This window comes from Miscanthus floridulus, chromosome 4, assembly GCF_019320115.1.
Source record: "Miscanthus floridulus cultivar M001 chromosome 4, ASM1932011v1, whole genome shotgun sequence".
In the NCBI taxonomy this organism is placed as follows: domain Eukaryota; kingdom Viridiplantae; phylum Streptophyta; class Magnoliopsida; order Poales; family Poaceae; genus Miscanthus; species Miscanthus floridulus.
This window is the reverse complement of record NC_089583.1, coordinates 26839927-26859335: the sequence shown is the minus strand read 5'-3', so window position 1 is coordinate 26859335 and position 19409 is coordinate 26839927. Positions and strand designations below refer to the sequence as shown.

Below are 19409 nucleotides of genomic sequence, written 5' to 3'. Positions count from 1 at the left end.
TTTTACAGCGACTACAGAAGAGTCGCTATAAGTCGTTATAGCGACCGATCATCGGTCGGTATAGCCCTTTACCAACCGACGTCATTAGACGGTGTAAGTGGCGTCGGTATAAAGTTATACCGACCGACATATTTATAGCGACCGATAGTTGGATGCTCTTAGTTATACCGACACTTGATCTGTTACAATCTTTACCGACCAATGGTTTGATGGTGTATATCTTTTTACCGACCAACAATCCATCGCTATGTACTGACATTATTATATATAATTAATTTACATTTACCATATAATTTCAAGCCTATTCAACATCCACACCAATCCACATTACTCATTAACCGCATAATAATCCGTAGCAATTCACGTTACTCATCAATCGCATGTGATTAGATAAACATATCTCAAGTTTTCATTGAAGCCAACATTTGCACTTGTACAGTTGTGCATCTTTACAAAAGAAAAAGTACATAGGCAACCTAGCTAGCTTGGTCAAATGGCAGCCACAAGTCATATGTTGGCTTGCACAATCTAATTAGTTCACTACAAAATGCCTCAACTCCAATTACTCAAACAAAATATCATTGGTGAGTATTTCGATTGATCTTGCTGTTGACATTATCCAACATCTCACAACCTCTAGGTTCTCCTAGCTGAACAAAGTCAAGGTGACATTTGTTAATAGAACAGAATTACATAAAGCTACAATACATCTCTGCATCAACTAAATCTAAGTCAAAAATGAATATCAAAATCATCTAGATTTCTGTAGTCTCTGTTGCAAGAAATGATAAAAACATATTTGACATTTGTTGCTAGAACGTGTCATGACCATATTTGAAAATCAAGTTGTAACAGGAGACAAGAGGGTTATTCTTGTTGCCAAACGACAACTAAACATTTTTCCATTCATTTATCTGACATAAGTTAACACAGGCTAAGATAAACCGTTCTACTATATATGTTTCATAAATGGTGAAAAAATACATGTACAGGGAAGATTGATCTTGTTCATTTGATCTTCTGAGTAGAAGGGAGTTTAGCCTCCAGTTTCTTTTCATGGACACTATTTGTTTTCTGAGGCCTTAGTGATTGGAAGTGAAGTTTGAAAATGCATCTTGAAGGAGAAAACAGTTTGAGGAGCATGATAATATGGGATATTGACTTTTATGGTGTTTTCCTGGAATATGAAGTGGAACACCACTTGCAAGATTAGTAGCTTCTTGTCAGCCTTTGCATGTAGTAAATTATTGACAATGTTAAGATGAATATGAGATGATAGGTTAATTCTATAAGGTGACCCTGAAGTGGAGCACCACTTGCAAGATTAGTAGCTTCTTGTTAGCCTTTGCATGTAGTAAATTATTGGCAATGTTCAGATGAATATGAGATGCTAGGTTAATTCTATAAGGTGACCCTGAAGGCCTGAACATTTACTATCCCCTGTTTTGGTTGACTAACCACACAGACCATATTTGGCCTCCTAGCTGGTGTTTTGCAAGCATATGCTACTAGAATAATATTTGTACTACTCAAGTGGAATTCTGCTTTCCAATATTTATCAAATTTAATTATGATTTTACTACTTCTAAAAATAGACATATATAATGGATTAATAGCTGGATCTTACAGGAAACTACTTAGATTTCAGTGCTTTTAATCTACTGTCAACACTCTATAGTTTGGAAATCAGCTGAAATAAACTTAAGTCACTCAGAGGAGAAACATACCTGAAGTACCATGATTGGTTGTTGATGCCTTGCTAACCTTCATCTATCACAAATATCAATAGTTAGAAGTTTGGTCACTAATCACATATGAGAAAACAGGAAACAATGACTAGGACAGTTTATTACTCTATTGTATGGCCATGCAATCGGCAACTTAAGAGCATCAGCCATCTTCTCCACACTAGTATAAGAGCGAGGCAGAATTGCATCCCTTTTGATCACAACATTCACAACAACTTCACAATAATGCTTTCCAAGAGCTACACCTCCAAGAGTGGTTTTAGGATTTACTGAAATAATTGTTCCCCTAGCCACAGCTGTATCAGATCTGACTACTTCATATAATATCACATCCCTTCCAATCTGAATCAAGTAATGCATCTATGAGAATTGAAATAATGATAAAGCAAATAATGCAATTATGATAAGAAACTTTGTAGCATGGATGAGAGCATTACATGTTCTTCATGTGAATGAGAGCGAGGGGCATTTACATTCATCGCCTGTGCCGGTTTAGCTGCCTAGGGTTGTGCTGGTTTGGCTACCTTAGTCTGTGCTGGTTTGGCTGCCTGGGGTTGTGCTGGTTTAGCTGTTTGAGGCTGTGATGGCTGGGCTACATGGGGCTGCATTGTAGGGGCTGCATTGGTGAGGCTACACTGACGAGACTAGACTTGTGAGGCTACATTGGGCTGCACTGCTGGGAATAGATTGGTAGGGCTGCATTGAGAGGATGGGGCTGCACGGGGCTGCATTACAAGGGCGGCATTGGAAGGGCTTTGTGTAGTTGGGGCTGCAGTATGCCTATCCACAAGCAAGTTTTCACCCACATCAATGGCATCATTGCTCTCATTATCTTCATAAGCTTCATCTTCTTGAAAATGAGCATCATGATATGCCTCATGAACATGTTTTGTAGATCTTGGGCTCTACAAACAAAATGGAAGAGATAATGAGATAAATCTGAACAAGGTATTAAGAGGCCAAACAACTAGCTGATGTATTGTTATAGTAGTATATACCACACGTTGTGAATTAGAACCATTCTATGACATTACTTCTGTATTTTGCCTTTCCTGTGCAAACCTTTTCTCCATTATTTGCATTTGCGCTTCCATTTGTGTCAGGCGCTGTTCTAGAGCTTCACTCCTACTTTTAGCCTTTTTACGGGCCAAAACTTCCATTTGAAATCTTGTAGGTGTGTAACACTTCAGTCCTGCTATACCAACATCTTGAGGAGTAGGTCCTAGACCTAAAGCTCGCACACGGCCTCTTGGCTCCTTTGAACCCAAAGCAGCAGCAAATACGTCACCTTGTTGAATTGTTCTTTCTGTCAACTCTGGATGGGCCTCAATAGTTGCTTTAAGTTTGCTCTACATAAATGAAATGTCAATATTTGCACTCCATAAAGATTACATACTATAATTCAGCAATCATACATGAATAACTTACAATTATTGGTTCTGCATTCCTTATTGCAACACCATTTTTTCTTGTTTGAGTTTTGATATAGAGTTCATCCCTTCGAGGAGGGCGTCCAAGTTCATCAACCTACAAGTGTTTTAGCTTTCAGCATAAAGAAGAAATACAGATTACCCTCCTATCAAGAAGCAAGTTTCATAGCTTTTCCCCATGGCACTCATCATCAAGAGCACAATCGTCGCTGTTTTCTTGGTTCTTGGAGTCATATCTTCCACATCCATATATTGTGTTGGTGCAATTGGTGCAACGGAGGCTCACAGTACCCGTGTAATGTGGATGGGTGCCGCAGGTTATGCGAGCACGAACACCACAGGAGCGATAAGGCCTACTGTAAAAGTGTTGGGCCTCCAAGGGAGTGCTGCTACCCAAATGAATAGATAGCTACTAGTTTAATGAATAATCCGCCCGTGTGTTTGATGACAATGCAATAAAACATGTTTGCTTGCTTTGGTATTACTCTCGTCATTTCAAGTTTTTATGTCTGGAATAATTGTACATAATATAAGACACAATGGGAAATAAGTAATTATAGTTCTATGTAGTATGTACCATTTCATGTCCAGAACAAGCAAAACTCTTAGTGCCTGCTGTATGATGTATCTCCAACTTAGCACGGTTTGCTTTGGCAATTTGCGTCCGAACCTAAGATAGAAATTGTTACATTATGCAAAGATATTGAACAATACAAGTTACGTATGTATATAATCAGATTAGCCATACATCACATTCAGGAGACTTCCAATAATTTACGAGAAAGTTCCAATCCTCATCATTAACTCTATCACCATGTCTTTTCTCCAATTCCTCATCTGTTAAGTTCTCATCAAAATACTGCTCCTTTAGGGTTGCCTTAAATTCCTTCCACTTCCTTGCTGCGGTGATTAAAAACCAATTCTTACCAGCATCATCTATATCATAGAATTTCTGTTTTTTTCATGGAAAAGTACAAAATCAGTTTTACACAAGAAAACAACATATATTGTTCTAGTAGATAACCATACCACATGTTCTAGCATAAAAACAGCATGCTGTTCTAGCATAAATAAACTGACATTTGATTGAGTTATTTTTTTTGGCATCAATAAAAAACAGCATACTATTCTAGCATAAATTTACCTGTACTTCATCCCAAACTGCATCCTTTTCTTCAGCATCAATAAGCCTCCAATCAGAACAACGAACTGATAATTTCTTCCTCACCAGGCAACCAATAACACTAGAAAGTTGCCTATAATTCTTCCCTACAGGCTGACCATATTCATTAAGGGTAATTATGATTTTCGGCATGTCAGGTGTCCTTGCAAATACAACCTCCATTCTAGTGATACTCCTCCCATTCCTTTTCTTGTGTGGACTAGTGTGAACATCTGTTACAAGCAATTTTAATCATGAGAAACAGCTCAAATGATAGGATATGATATTGTTGCAATAACAAGATAGAAGACATGGTATAATACCTTTGTTGTCACATAAAAAGTCTCCAATTGATTCACAATCCAGATCTTCATCAATCCGCTCGTTTATTGCACTCTCAACATAATTTCTTTCTAGCCTTGGGCGCAAATTATGGTGTTCAGTTGCTGCAGCACTTGTGTGATGAGTTCTCTACAAGTAACATGACAGCATAAGTACTTGTCATTTAATATTCAAACACTAGTAACAATCTTTCTATAGAACCTTTGTTCTTTTCTTAGCTTGACCATGCTGCACTTCTGGCCTGGGAGGGATCAGGCTCGCTAGCATCTCTTTGTTTCTTGCAATGTTTGCATTCCTTTCCAGTTCCATCTCGGTGAGGGGAGCATCATCATTATTTCTTCTAGCGCTTGCCATTTTTTCTCCTAAAAAATGAAAAACAAATCAGCAACCTTTTACGGTCAAATAAATCACCACATTATTTAAACAAGACTTACTTTTTGGACCCCTTTTTAGATTTTTTTGTCAACAATTATACCATCTATGTCACTTCTAACAGAAGGGACAACCCCATTAATAATATCCACAGTCACATTGTCGTTTAGATCAGGAAATGACATAATCAATCCATTATCACCAGCAATGTGTTCATTATCCAAATTATCCAAGTCATACACATCAATAGGTTTTGACTGAACAGCAGCAGCCCAGTTACTATCGCCGACTAGATCAGGAACATAGTAAGCACCCTGTTATCAACCCAATCACACATGAATAGCACCATATTTCCTTTTTGATGATAGTTTAGTTCAAGAATTTCCTTTAGAATACCATAATAGACCTTTTTCCTATTATAGTGTTATCATTATTGCCCCTCTCAAAACTTGTTGACTCTGCAACTACAGCAACCCCACTATTTTGAACAACTCTACCCTCATCATAGGATCTTGTGTGAAAATTAAATCCATTAATGTTAAAGCTATTATACTTATGTGCAGTCATTGTTGGCCCCTTTGCCAAAATTTTAATCTCATCTGTTGCTTCCTCACCCATTTCTTCCACCTGTATTCATGAAAACCTGCTATTAACCTAAACGTGAAATCCATGTAAAATTACATTTACTGAGATTTCTTCTTACTTACATGCAACCTGAACCACTCATGAAAGGATGAATGATGCATGCGGTTGATGTCTCATTTATTTTGAACACCAATTGAGGATAGATATTGAGCATGCTTGCTGTGAATGTGTTATTTTATCAGTTGAGCAGGCGATGGAAATTGATCAAATGAAATGTTAAATAATTGAGATGTCTTACTCCAAGTAAGGTCCTATATCAGCATAGTTGAATAGAACATATCTATGAGCTTGTAGCCATGTCTTGTGATCTATACTCACTGCACACTTTCCAGCCAATCCTCGACCAATGTTACGGAAGAAAGGAGTTGTGCTACAATCTCCATGATTTATAATTTGATGGTTCAATTGATTTGCACCATGTAGATAGCGAGAACAAAGTGTAAGGCACTCAGTAAACATAGACCACTCCATAATTGATCCCTTAGGGTGACTTTTTGTATGAACAGAACCCTTTAATTGCATTAGATATCTATATAAAAACAAAAGGCACATTGACAATGTTATAAAAATAGTAGGTACTTAAACCTTCAACTATGTTACAATATTTAGATGTCTAAAAAGATTACCTCTCTACAGGCCACATGCTGCGAAAATGAACTGGACCAGCTATTCTTGCTTGGGCAGGAAGATGTACCATCAAGTGTACCATAATATTGAAAAAGGAAGGAAGAAATATAGTCTCAAGAAGGCTCAAGGTTTCAGCTATATCAGCCTCTAGACTTTCCATATCACTTATTCGAATGATAGGTGAGCTAAGTTTTTTGAAAAAATTACTTATACGAATGACTGCAGCACTGACCATTTCAGGCAATATCCTTCTCACAGCAAGTGGCAGCAAGTGTTGTAGAATAATATGGCTCTCATGACTCTTTAGTCCAAATATCTTTTTCTCATTAACATGTATATTATGTCGTATATCAGATGCATAACCATCAGGAAACTTGACCCCTTTTAGTATTTGACAAAATAATTTTTTCTCATCCGAACTCATTGAGTATGGTGCGGCTGGTAAATACATTTGGTCATCCACATCAATAGGGTGAAGATCAATTCTAATACCTAGAGCTTGAAGGTCGAGGCGAGAATTTAGATTATCCTTAGACTTCCCATCTGTGCCCATGAATGTATTAAGTAAGCTTTCACTCACATTTTTTCCTATGTGCATGAAATCAAAATTATGACGCAACATCAAATATTTCCAATATGGAAGTAAGAACCAAATAGATCTCCTTTTGTAAATTACTAAGGGCTCCCCTTCCTTACGTCTCTTCCTAGTTGGTTTCTTTCCAGATGGATCCTTGCCAAAACTATTACTAAGATCTTTAGTGCACTCAAAAATTTCCTCTCCAGAAAGTGATTTAGGTGCTGTCCTAACCTCAGTTGTACCACCAAATTTATTGGCATCAAACCTAAATGGGTGATTTTCATGCAAGAATCTTCTATGACCCATATAGCAAGTCTTCATACCATTACTAAGTCTAAGTGAATCTGTAAAGAAGTGACAATCTAGGCATGCAGCTTCACCAGATGTGATAGATCCGGACACATATCCTAGACTAGGGAAATCAGTAATAGTCCACAATACTGCTGCCCGCAACTGAAAGTACTCACCTCTCGAAGCATCATAAGTTCTAACACCATGTTCAAACATATCTAACAAGTCATAAATAAGTGGCTGACAATAGAGATCCATATCACTACCAGGAGCATTTCTACCAGGAATCAGATAAGATAGGATGAAATTTGATTGCTTCATGCACATTGAAGGTGGAAAGTTGAAGGGAATACAAATACCAGGCCAAACACTATAGCAAACATTCATGGTTCTAAATGGATTAAAACCATCAGTGGCGAATGCTAGATGTATGTTTCGGCTATCTGCAGCAAACTGTGGATGCTTTTTATCAAAGGCCTCCCATAGAGGTGAATCTGCAGGATGCCTTAGTAGACCATCCTTTTTCCGGTCTTCATCGTGCCATCTTGTTAGCCTTGCTGTTTTTTAGGACAGAAATAACCTTTTGAGTTGTTTCTTTATAGGAAAGTAACGAAGAACCTTCCTAGGAACCTTATGAACACGTTTCCCATCTAAACTCTTCCTTTCTGATTTCCATCGTGAAACCTTACATTTCGGACACGAATTCATATTCACATTCCCCTTCCAATAGAGAATGCAATCATTTTCACATGCATGAATACTATTGTAACCAATTCCAATGGATTTCACCAATTTCTTAGCTTCATGAAATGTTCTAGGTAGTGCTGAACCCTTAGGAAGTGCATCATTAAGTAGATCAAAAAGCAAATTAATAGATCTATCAGACCATCCTCCAAGGAGTTTGATATGGAGCAATCTAATTAGGAACCTTAGTTGTGTATATTTCTTGCAATTTGGGTACAACTCCTTGTTATTTTCTGCTACCAACTTCTCAAGGGCAACTAGTTCAGGACAAGGCTCTAGAGTAGAACCGTTGTCCTCAAAATCTCCTCTATCATCCAAACCAGCAGCTAAGTCTCTAAGAAAATCAGATATGTCATCATCCTCACTAGAATCCTCTATAAACTCAGCATCATCATAATTCCCATCATCATGATTCACATGATTCATTGAAGAGCTACCTTCTCCATGTAAGGTCCATGTTCTATACCCTTTTAGAAACCCATCACATATCAAGTGCTCACGAACTTCACTTGCCTCTTTCCAAAATGAGTTAACACACTTTCTACAAGGACATAATATCTTGCTGCCTACCGCTGAATTCCTAAATGCAAAAGCTAAGAAACTGTTCACCCCTTGCAAATATGTCTTGGTGTGCCTATATGAAAATTTTAGGTTAAATTCCATTTTACCTAAAAATAGCACTCTCAGTAGTTGTGAAGTTATTATCTTTTACCTAGCATTATCATCAATCCATGTTTTATCCATCATCAACCTTTATGCAAGAGATCCAGCAGCTTACAGTATTAAATAAAAAAAACATCACAAGCATTGAAATAGTTGCATACTTTGATAATACTAAAAAAATGAATAGCTAGCAAAAGGTAGGACCCTACCGATGGAAACAAGGAGAGTTGCTGCCACAATATCGTTCGAACGTCTTCTCAAGGTGTGCAAGTAGAACTACCTGTTGTCCAGCAGCAGCAACACCACGCTCAACACCTGAGCCCATACAATGAGAGTTGTTGAACAAGATAAAATCACAGAACACAGGAATTGAAAATATATATATATGCATCTATCCTAACGCAGCAGTTTAGTTCTGGACTTATGACCTGAAATTGCTAAAGGCTTGGTCCACAGCACGTTTCCGCAGCAAGCAACCAACACCACAGCACAAGCAGACTAGCAAAGTGAGTTCCGGCCAATGGAGAAGCTGCCCTTGCACGTCGCCAAGCAATGTCCAAGAAAGCAAAAAGATTAACGACATTTAGCTAAAACTAATTCATTCAAAACCAAAAATGAATCTTTAAGACTGTTGAGACTAAAGTCTGAAGAAAATCACCGCTCGAAGTGACCGACTGCTGAAAATGAAGCATGGCACCACACGGTTGGAGACTATGGCTCCCAGCTGGGCGTGGACCTCCTGCACGGCGTGGCCCTGCTGCTAGGCGTGGTGGTGCGGCCCCCTGCTCGGCGCAGAACCTGACAGCAGTTTACGTTTATGCATCATATTATCCCAAAGGCTGGGTCTGAACGAGTCACATATGCTACAAGGATCTTCAAAAACTTTAGAAGACACCTAGAAAACTACTACTAAATTATATGTACTGCTACTACTGCTACAGCATGTCATTTCTGAATAAAGTAAGAAAAGATGGAGCATGCCTGTATCCCAAAGGCTGGGTATGAACGAGTCACATATGCTACAAGGATCTTCAAAAACTTCAGAAGACACCCGGAAGACTACTACTAAATTATATGTACTGCTACTACAGCTACAGCATGTCATTTCTGAATAAAGTGAACGAGTCACATATGCTACAAGGGTCTTCAAAAACTTTAGAAGACAACCGGAAGACTACTACTAAATTATATGTACTGCTACTACAGCTACATCATGTCATTTCTGAATAAAGTAAGAAAAGATGGAGCATGCCTGTTACCTTAGAGAGGATGGAGTAGGGTCACGTCCGCTGGTGGTGTTGCTCCTGCTAAGCGCACGGACGGGGATGGCAGGGCCGTTCGTGAGATGCAGAGATGCAGCGCCGGTCGTGACCTTACAGAGATGCAGCGTCGGTCATTTCTGAATAAAGTAAGAAAAGATGGAGCATGCCTGTTACCTTGGAGAGGATGGAGCAGGGTCACGTCCGCTGGTGGTGTTGCTCCTGCTGAGCGCACGGACGGGGATGGCGGGGCCGTTTGTGAGATGTAGAGAAGCAGCGCCGGTCATGACCTTGCAGAGATGCAGCGTCGGTCCCTTCCCGTAGATCCAGAGTGCGCGGCAGACGGGGAAGGGGCCTGCCCGCAAGCACAGCTGCAGGGGAGGGGAGGGAGCCGGCCGGGAGTGGAAGCAGCCGGGCAGAGGAAAGAACCTAGCGGCACGGACCACTGGGAGCGGCGCGGCACCTTACAGCAGTGGTGGCGCGGACCCCTGGGAGCGGCGCGGCTGCCTGCAGTGGCGTGGCCCCTGGGCGCGGCCGCTGCCTGCAGCAGCGGCGCGGTAGCACTGCAGCAGCTGCTGGGATCCGGCCCCTGGACCGTGCGTGGTGGCGATTTGGGATGGAGGGAAGGGTGGCAGTGTTTTTTTTCACGGAAGGAAGGGGATAAGGTCATAAGGGGAGCGCGAGCCAGAAAAAAAAGTGGCGGCTGTGAATTTTTTTTACGCTCGTACTAGGGTTTTCGAGATTCAGTTGGCAAATTTTTGGCACGAATCGGTAGCTGCAGCATGCTAGATTTTAGCTCTATATACACCGACCGACTGTCCGACGTTATTACTGACCTATCCCGTCCGACAGTTAGACTCTATCTATAGTGACCGATGTATAGCCGCTGAAGGCGCCTTTACCGACCAATGGTTCGTTGGAATGCTTTACCGACCAATGTTACATTGCTAAATAACTAGTTTTAGCGACCGATGTCTGACGCTAATTCTGGTGTGTGGTATAGTTTAAATACTAACGGTGTTTGAACGGAGATACAAGGGTGACATATATGGCAGATCCTCATAGTTGTACATGCGAACCCTACAGGTCATGATCATATGAGAGCAAGGGGCATGCATGATCTGAGGGACATTGCAACTGCACTCTACCTTTTCAAGATCAACTCGATAGTTTCGTCCACCATAACGTTCACCACTCAAGCTTGTGCCACCCTTGCCACATACACTAAAGATATGGCGGCAGGGTCCATACGGCTCGGCGGTGTGCTGCTTGGCCAATTTCTCAGGCCTCCTTCTAATGTTCTGCTCTGGCCTTTCCAAAACACCCCTGCTCAGCTATATTCCGCTGCGTAAGTTCCCACCTCTTGACAAAATATTCATTGCACTTATGAAAGGAGAACTCAACAATTCCAGACATAGGCAACGATCAAACTTCGGTGAATACACGGTTGAAGGACTCCGAGGAGTTAGTGGTCATCATGCCATACCTGAAACCCCCCTCATAATATGCTAACATCCACTGAGCCTTTTGTTCCATCTGTGCCTCTAACCAGGCCTTTTCCACTTCATTTATCATCTTGTCTAGTTCTCTCTTTGTCTCCTTGAACTAGTGCTCTGTATGTACACAACATAGAGCCTTTACCTTATCACATACCTCGTGCTTCCTCTGACGCCGCCTAGAAATTAGTGGCAAAGTGTCTCATGCACCATCTATGCACTAGAGGCAGGAACCCATCTATCTGCTCAGCTGCAGCATTAAGAAGCCTTAGGTGATGGTCCGAGATCAAACATATAGTCCGAGATGGGCCTAGCACTTGTACACGTAGAAGCCGCATGAACCATGACCATGATTCATTGTTCTCTCCCTCTGCCAAAGCAAATGTCATGGGTACTATCTAGTCCTCAGGATCAACAACAGCAGCCATCATCAAGGTGCCCCTATACTTTCCTATCAGGAAAGTGCCATCAACAAGTATGACTGGCCGACAAAACTGGAATGCATGTTCCGTTTGCGCGAACGACCAGAACACACGATAGAGGACATGCCTCACCGGGTCCCAAAAACACATCCCTCCGGTGTCCACAAACCATTTCAAGCCAGGGTTGTAGTAATGCATTGCACATAAGATGCGGGGCACCCTGTTGTACGCTTCCTCCCAACTACCCCATCAAATCGCCAGGGCAATTTGCTTAGCACGCCAAGCCTTTCCGTACTTCACATCGTACTTAATGAATCCAGATATGGACTGTTGTAAAGAAGACATCGAAATGTCATTATTATCATCAACGAGCCCCAATATACGACGGGTAAGGTAACGTGTAGTGAGCTGCTGATGATTTTCCTTCCCCTATTTGTTAGGCAAGTGTGGGGTTCGACAACTTTACTTATCCTCCACTTGCCATCACTCTATCTCTTTCATGCATTTAACCTCCACATACAACCGTTTTTGCGTATCATGTGGTACCTCAACTCCTGGTCCGAATGAGTGATGTTGTACGGCCTATGGTGATACATAGCATAGTCCTGAAGGAAGAGCTTCATCTTTGACATTGTATTGAATATCATCCCCTTCCTAAGGGTTTCTTTCTCATGGTCATACAATGATTTCCTACACATCTGGAGACCGGTGTCACAAACTGCCATATCCATCATGCTGACATTCCTATAGTTTGGAACTGCCCCTGAAAGGTACGTTCATCGACCTTAGTTGCTCAAGCTCAGTTGCTATGTAAGGTGGTGGTGGAACATACTGCTGCACTTCGCTAATTCTGGCCCATGAATCATAGGGGATATCATCTGCTGCCAAATCTGTGACTAGTCTACCCTGAGCCTGGATACCATGCAAAATCTCAGTTGGTACTGGTAATGGCATAGTATGAATCGGTACTGGCATGGCATCAACCGGTGTTGGCATAGCATCTGTACCTCCTTGGTCATCATCAGAATCGTCTGAATCACTGCTAACTACATCACCAATCCTATCCTCCTCCTCCTACTCCTCTTCCCATTTGAACTCGTTTACATCGAAGTCATTGCTTATACAGCCTACTACAGTTGAATGAAACTGCTCCTGCGTCAATTGGACCGTCCAAATCCATGTTACCCTGAGTTGCTTCCCCTTAGACCCCTAATTCTTGTTCATTGCCTCCAACACCATCAATGGACTGGGCCGTCCTGGACACCCTGCATCCTGTATCCATTCTGCACCACCACCTCAGCCATGGACACATTGGAACCTTGGAGCACCCTAGTGTAGCTGAGACCAGTGAGCAGGGTCATGCAAGGGCATGAGGACATAGTGTGTCCTAGTCTTCCCAGTATCAAACCTCCCCTTCAGTGTGAAATAACCGCCAAACTTTGCATTCAAAAGGATACAAAGGTCATTGAAGCTAGGAGGTTCATCAAACCATTCCAATTCTTCTTCATATCCTCAAACATACCATCTTCTCTCCTAACACTTCCTCCATATAAAACTCTAACACAACAATCCATCAACAAAAGCATTTCAAGAAACTTCATCAATTCGTCGAAATCGTCGTACGTAATATCCATAGTAATATTAATACATATTCCAACTATAACTATACTAACTAATCTAATATTAACATCTATACAAGGCTAACTACAACAACTAATGTATAACTAGACTCACTAGGGGAGTACCTCGCGGCAGTGGCGCTCGTCCTCGCGGCAGCGGCAGTCGCAGGCGCTACAGTGAGGGCGGTGGCGGGCGCGGCGGGCGGCCGGAGGGGGTGGCACGCTGGTGTGCGGGCGTGGCAGGGAGTGGTGGGCGACTGTGCGGCTGCGGCCGGCGACAGGAGTGGCGGGTAAGGCGCTGCCGATGGCAAGCGCGGCGGGCAGGCGAGGCGGCGGGCCCCCGCGGCGCCGGGTAGGCGCGGCGGGCGCTAAGGCGCGACGAGCAGGCGGCTAGATGCAGGCGGGCGGGAGTGGGCCGTGGGCCTTTTATCCGGCTCTGCCACGCCACCGATCAGGGCACATCACTGCCGCGCCAAGATTCAGTGGTGCGGTAGACCCTGCCACATCACTGGTCAGCAGCCTCCAGTCTTCGCCATGTCATCCTCACATCGCGCCACCATGCATGGAGCGGCACAGGCTTTTTGCCGCGCCATGGCAATAGGCGCGGCCAAAAGTGTTAGTTTTGAAGAAAAAAACAAACTGTGTTAGATTTAAAATTAGTTTACAAAAAATGTTAAAAATAAAAAAAAATTCGCAACATCAGCCGCTGCACTAGTCTCCGTGTGATCTGAATCAGCCCGCCGAGATTGGCGACATGCCATCACTCTCGGTTCTAGAGCTGGCGAACAATAGCATCACCGAAACCGTCCCGCCGTCTCTTGGGAACATTTCCCGGCTAACCTCCTTGGCAGCTATCTTTAGGGAACAATCCCTGAAGGCATCGGGAACAATCCGTATCTCGGCTTCCTTCAGCTCTCCTGCAGTGGCCTCTCTGGTGTGCCTCCTCCTTAATTCCCTTTTACAACCTATCCTCTCTTTATTTCTTTCATATGGCTGTCAACAAGCTCCATGGTCGTGTACCATCTGCCTGGGAAAAAACCTCGCCAGCGTCCAAAAATTTGGGATCGAAACTAACCAATTTACTGGAGCTTTTCCACAGTTACTCACTAATCTCTCCGCCAGGCTCTAGATTATTGACATGGGAAACAATAGTTTTACCGGAGTTGTTCCTTCCTGGACTGGGGCAGGTTTGTGAAAATAGACTGAGCAGAAGTGAAAATGCACATCGGCTTCCTCTACCACTCAGTGGTAGAGGAAGCCGATGTGCGTTTTCACTTCTGCAATCCATTTGCTCAGAGTTGGTGATGAGCAACGGACTGAATAATGGCACCATCCTTGGCACCTTAGGCAACCACAATAACTTGTCACGACCAATCCCATAACAGTTAAGTAATTCAACATCACCGCTACGCCTTGATCTATCCTTCACAATTTGCAAGGTGAAGGACTAGAAGAAGGGGTTTTCAGAAATCTAACTCGACTATCAATTGATGGGAACACCACGTTATGTGGTGGAATACCACAGCTTCATCTGCCAAAATGCCCAAGCTCTAGCACAACAAAGAATAAGAAAGGCTTGCCGAAATCTATTAGAATAGCAATACCAACTACAGGAGCTCTGGGCTGGATTTCTTTACATAAAGTCCAAGATAGCATCGAAGAAAGAACCACCACCACATTTCCTAGAGATAGAGCTTCTAGTAGTTCCATACAATGATGTACTTAAAGGAATAGATGGATTTTCTGAAGCAAATGTGTTTGGAAAGGGAAGATATAGTACAATATGCAAGGGCACACTAGAAAGGCTGTGAATGTGTTTCATGTACATCAAGCAGGGTCCTACAAAAGCTTCTAGGCTGAATGTGAGGTAGTAAAAAGAGTGAGGCATTGATGCCTAGTAAAGATCATTACATGCTGTTCTAGCATCAACCACCAGGGTCAAGACTTCAGAGCACTAGTCTTTGAATTCATGACTGCTTAGATAGGATCTAGTCAAATTTTGAAGGAGAAAATAGACAAGGAGTCCTTAGCTTGTCACAGAGGTTGGATATCACTAGTGGACATTGTGGATGCTTTGGACTACCTTCACAACGACTGCCAGCCATCCGCTATCCATTGCGATTTAAAGCCAAGCAACATTCTTCTCAATGAAGACACATGAGGGCTCGTGTTGGGGATTTGGCATTGCTAGAGTTAGATGAGCCAACAAGCAAACATGCAATGGCTTCTAATTGCTCAATAGGAATAAGAGGCTCCATCAGATATATTGCTCCACGTAACTCAAATTTAACTCAAATTTGATGTTCTCCATGTTCTTCACATGATAGTATCTAATTATTAGCTAGCCCTGTGCACATGGCATATCTTCTAACTTCTATGCATGTTTATGTGTGCTCCAAATTACTCCACATCCAAAACTTTTCATTTCTACCTTTGTAGTGATGCAAACAGCAAAATGTATCTCTCATTTCAACCTTTGGTTTACCCTTCTGATCCATATTATGTTCTTGTTCATTGGAAAAATTATTAAATCATTTATTTTATTTAGTGTCCTGCGCCTGCAGTGTGTGTTGCAGTGCCTTGCAGTGTGTTGCGTCTGTCCCTCTTCTGATGCTGCCTCCATCTACTCACCCAGTCTTTTATTTGCCTCCTTGTCCTATTGGCCTACTACACCCAGGCACCCCACACTAGGTTGTTGATCATGCCACATCCAAAACTTTTCACTTTGGATTGTTAATAAGAAACACTAAATAAAAATAGATGAGTTACTAATTTTTTTAATTTTTTGAAGATTTATTTAATTTATTTTATCAATTTAAAGAGTAAAAGTGTGGTTTATAATTTTTTTTCAAGTTAATATACTTTGTTTGCATAAGCTTTTTGTGTGAAAATGATTTTCTAAAATTCAGTTAAGTCACGATTAGTATTGTTAGATTTTGGAAAATAAAGCCTAAAAATGTTTCAAAACTAGTTCCGAAAATTAGTTCAGTTTTAAGTAGAAAAAGTTTTAAAAATGTCTTTCTAAAAATGTTTTAGAAGTATGTTTAAAAAAGTTTAAATTTTTTAAATAGTTTACAAATATATTCTCAAAATAAGTTTCAAATTTTAGTCTCCATTTTTTAAATGGTATGTTTAGCTTTCAAAATTGGTTCGGAAATGATCTTTTAAAAATATAGTTTCAAAAATGATTTTCTAATATTAGAGATTTCAAATGGGTTTAAAATTACAATTTTAAAATATAATAAGTTATAAAAGTTTGTGAGTTTTGAAACTTAAACTGTTTTAAAATCATTTGGAGAAAAATGGTTAAAAAAATCAATCATATATATAAATAAAAAACCTTTCTTTTTTTTTGTTCCTTTCGCCCCTCTTTTGGCCTTCTTCAGCTTGTGGCCCATGTCCGGCCCCGCCCCCTTCATCTTTTTTCCAGCACGTAGGTCGCCTCGCACTGACGGCCCAGCTAGAACAGCAGCAGGTCCGGCCCGCCTCTTGTGTCTTTCCATTTTCCATTATTTCAAATACATTCTATAGTAGATAATCCAACTGTAGTTTCTTATATACAACCTGTCAGCTCTTCAGAAGTCTTCCGGGGCTTCAAATTGAAGAAGTAGACAACAAAGAATCCAATTGTTGTTTCTCATATATTTTCCAGGATCATTGCAATCATAGGGAACAAAAGCACCGTTAGATTCATACTAACATTTACCATAATCTTTTGTAATGAACAATGAATTTGTAATGAGAAGTGCAATCAAGATTTGGTTGGCTTGAGAATCTGTGATTAATTATATGCTTGTGATCATTTGTCTTAAAGTGAACGTCTAATATTATTTGAGTGGATGTATAAATATTATAGTGCACAAATATGGGTTATATTGGTGGTAGTATGGGGATAGACCTGGTACAGTCAATTCCTGACGGCCTAGTTACCTTTTCCTGCCGGATTGGAATGACAGGAAAAATGCATGATTCCTGTTGGGGTGTTTTCGTGATGGGATTTCCTGAGAATTATACTGACAAGAGCTGATCTTGGCTAGTCAAACCTAAACCGTCACGAGCTGTCTATCAGGAAAATATGGTTTTTCTGTCGAGATGTTCCCATCGGTTGTTTCTTAACTGCCTACCCCATAAAAAATTATATTCCTGACGGTTTTTTAGGCTCTCCTGTCGGTTTTCGGCCATGAGGAAAAATTGTAGCCAGATCATCCCCATCCCGCACGAACGAACTCGAGTCTGGTGGGCCTCCCATTCGATCCAAGCCGGGTGCGCATGCCGAGGAGACCCTAGGCCTATGTTTTCGCCCTATGCGCGACAACCGAAACCCACCTCCCCCTCCCTTTTCGTGTCCAATCGATGTCGTAAACCCGTGCCCCTTCTCTCCAACATGCCCCACCAGCTGCATTGCCCGTGGTGTTGCCCCTCGCACCCCCGCACTGCTTTCGTCAGCACCTTTCCTAGCTCCACCGAGCGTCGCCTCGCCACCCGGACACCATCTGCCGCCCATCCCTATATGATGTATGCTGTGCTGCCACTCGGCCCAACATGTTGTTACGCGCCGCCGCCATACCCTTGAGCTCACCAGTCACCAAGAACCATTGCACCCTTTTGCCGTGGCCGGCCGTTGGCCGCCAGTGCCATTTTCTGGACATAAAGAACCACCTGGAGGAGTCGCAGCTGCGCTACAATGCCGGAGAGCCACTTCGCACCTATCCTCATGGACCCCAGAGATGAGCCCTACGCCGACTGTGCGCCCGCCGTTCTGACTTCTGAGGAGTCATTGCGACGAAACTAGGTTGCCGACGGCATTTGTTGGAAGGACGCTTCCCAGCCATCCAACAGAAGATCAATGAATCGTTTATGTTCCTTTGGGCATGTGCGGGATTTAACGCGAGGCAGACGATTGACCAAAGCATGATTAGTGGAGGGACGGGGCAAGGAGAATGATCCACATCCACTGCATGTGACGGTGAGGCGAAGACTGTGACATGCATGAGGAAACAAGTTGTGAAGTGGTGACGCCGTGACGAGATTGACCGTAAAGACAGAGGGGGTGATGCTTCATTTGTTACATTCCCAAAAAGGTGGTACATATCATGGGAAAGTTGCATTGGTACTACTTCTCTTCCTATTTTAGTGCATTCCGAAGAAGTGAAACACTTTTTCTTTAATATAAAGTGTTTATATGGAACTCCGCGGCCACGGCCATGGACGCAGAGCTCCGGCCAAGCCCTGGCGTGCCCACGGCGGCCGCCTTCCCCCCTTCCCCCCCCCCCCCCCACCCTCACCGAGGCTACCTGCCCTGACCTAGCCCAACTGTCTCCACCGTTGCTAGGGCCCCTAAACCGCCCACCGGCCTTCCTCCCACAACCCCCTTTCCTTCTAAGGCCGCCGGAGTTTGGGAATAAGGGAGGGGCTCGCCGAAACCCTAATGCGGGAGGAGGAGAAGGCCTACCTCGCCAGATCCGCCATGGCCGGCATGGGTGGGGGTGTAAGTGCGGGGAGGCGGTGGAGGTTGCCAGGCGCGGCCGTGGGGAGGAGCTCGCCCGGCGCGGCTGCAGGGTGGATCTCGCCGAGAGAGAGAGAGAGAGATAGGGGGGGGAGAGAGAGAGAGAGAGAGAGAGAGAGAGAGAGAGAGAGAGAGAGAGAGAGAGGAGAGAGGGGGTGCGGTGGGGAAGAAAGGGAGCCGCGTGTTGCGTTCGTGTGTGCGGTGTGCGGGCTGATGGATAAAAAAATGGCCGGCCAAAACGAAGTCATTACCAAAGTATACATAAACACAATTTCAAAAAAAAAAAGTATATATAAACACAAACAGAAGACATCCCATCAGGCTGCTCCTATTCATCAGTTCATGAAATTGGACAGGAAATGTTGCAGTAGTGGTACTAGCTAGATATCACCCCGAATTAGTGAACAAGAAGTTCATAGTAGATCGTTGACACATGCTCATATGCACACACATAATGTGAATCTTCCTGCTCCCCTAACATTTTTTGCATGAGTAATATTTACTGG

General features: G+C 42.6%; 2 pseudogenes; both read right to left on the bottom strand.

Moving 5' to 3' along the window:
• Positions 1 to 2366: 2366 nt before the first annotated feature.
• LOC136551206 (uncharacterized) lies at positions 2367 to 4560 on the bottom strand (annotated as a pseudogene).
• A 314-nt stretch (positions 4561 to 4874) lies between these two features.
• LOC136548289 (uncharacterized) lies at positions 4875 to 18113 on the bottom strand (annotated as a pseudogene).
• Positions 18114 to 19409: the final 1296 nt, after the last annotated feature.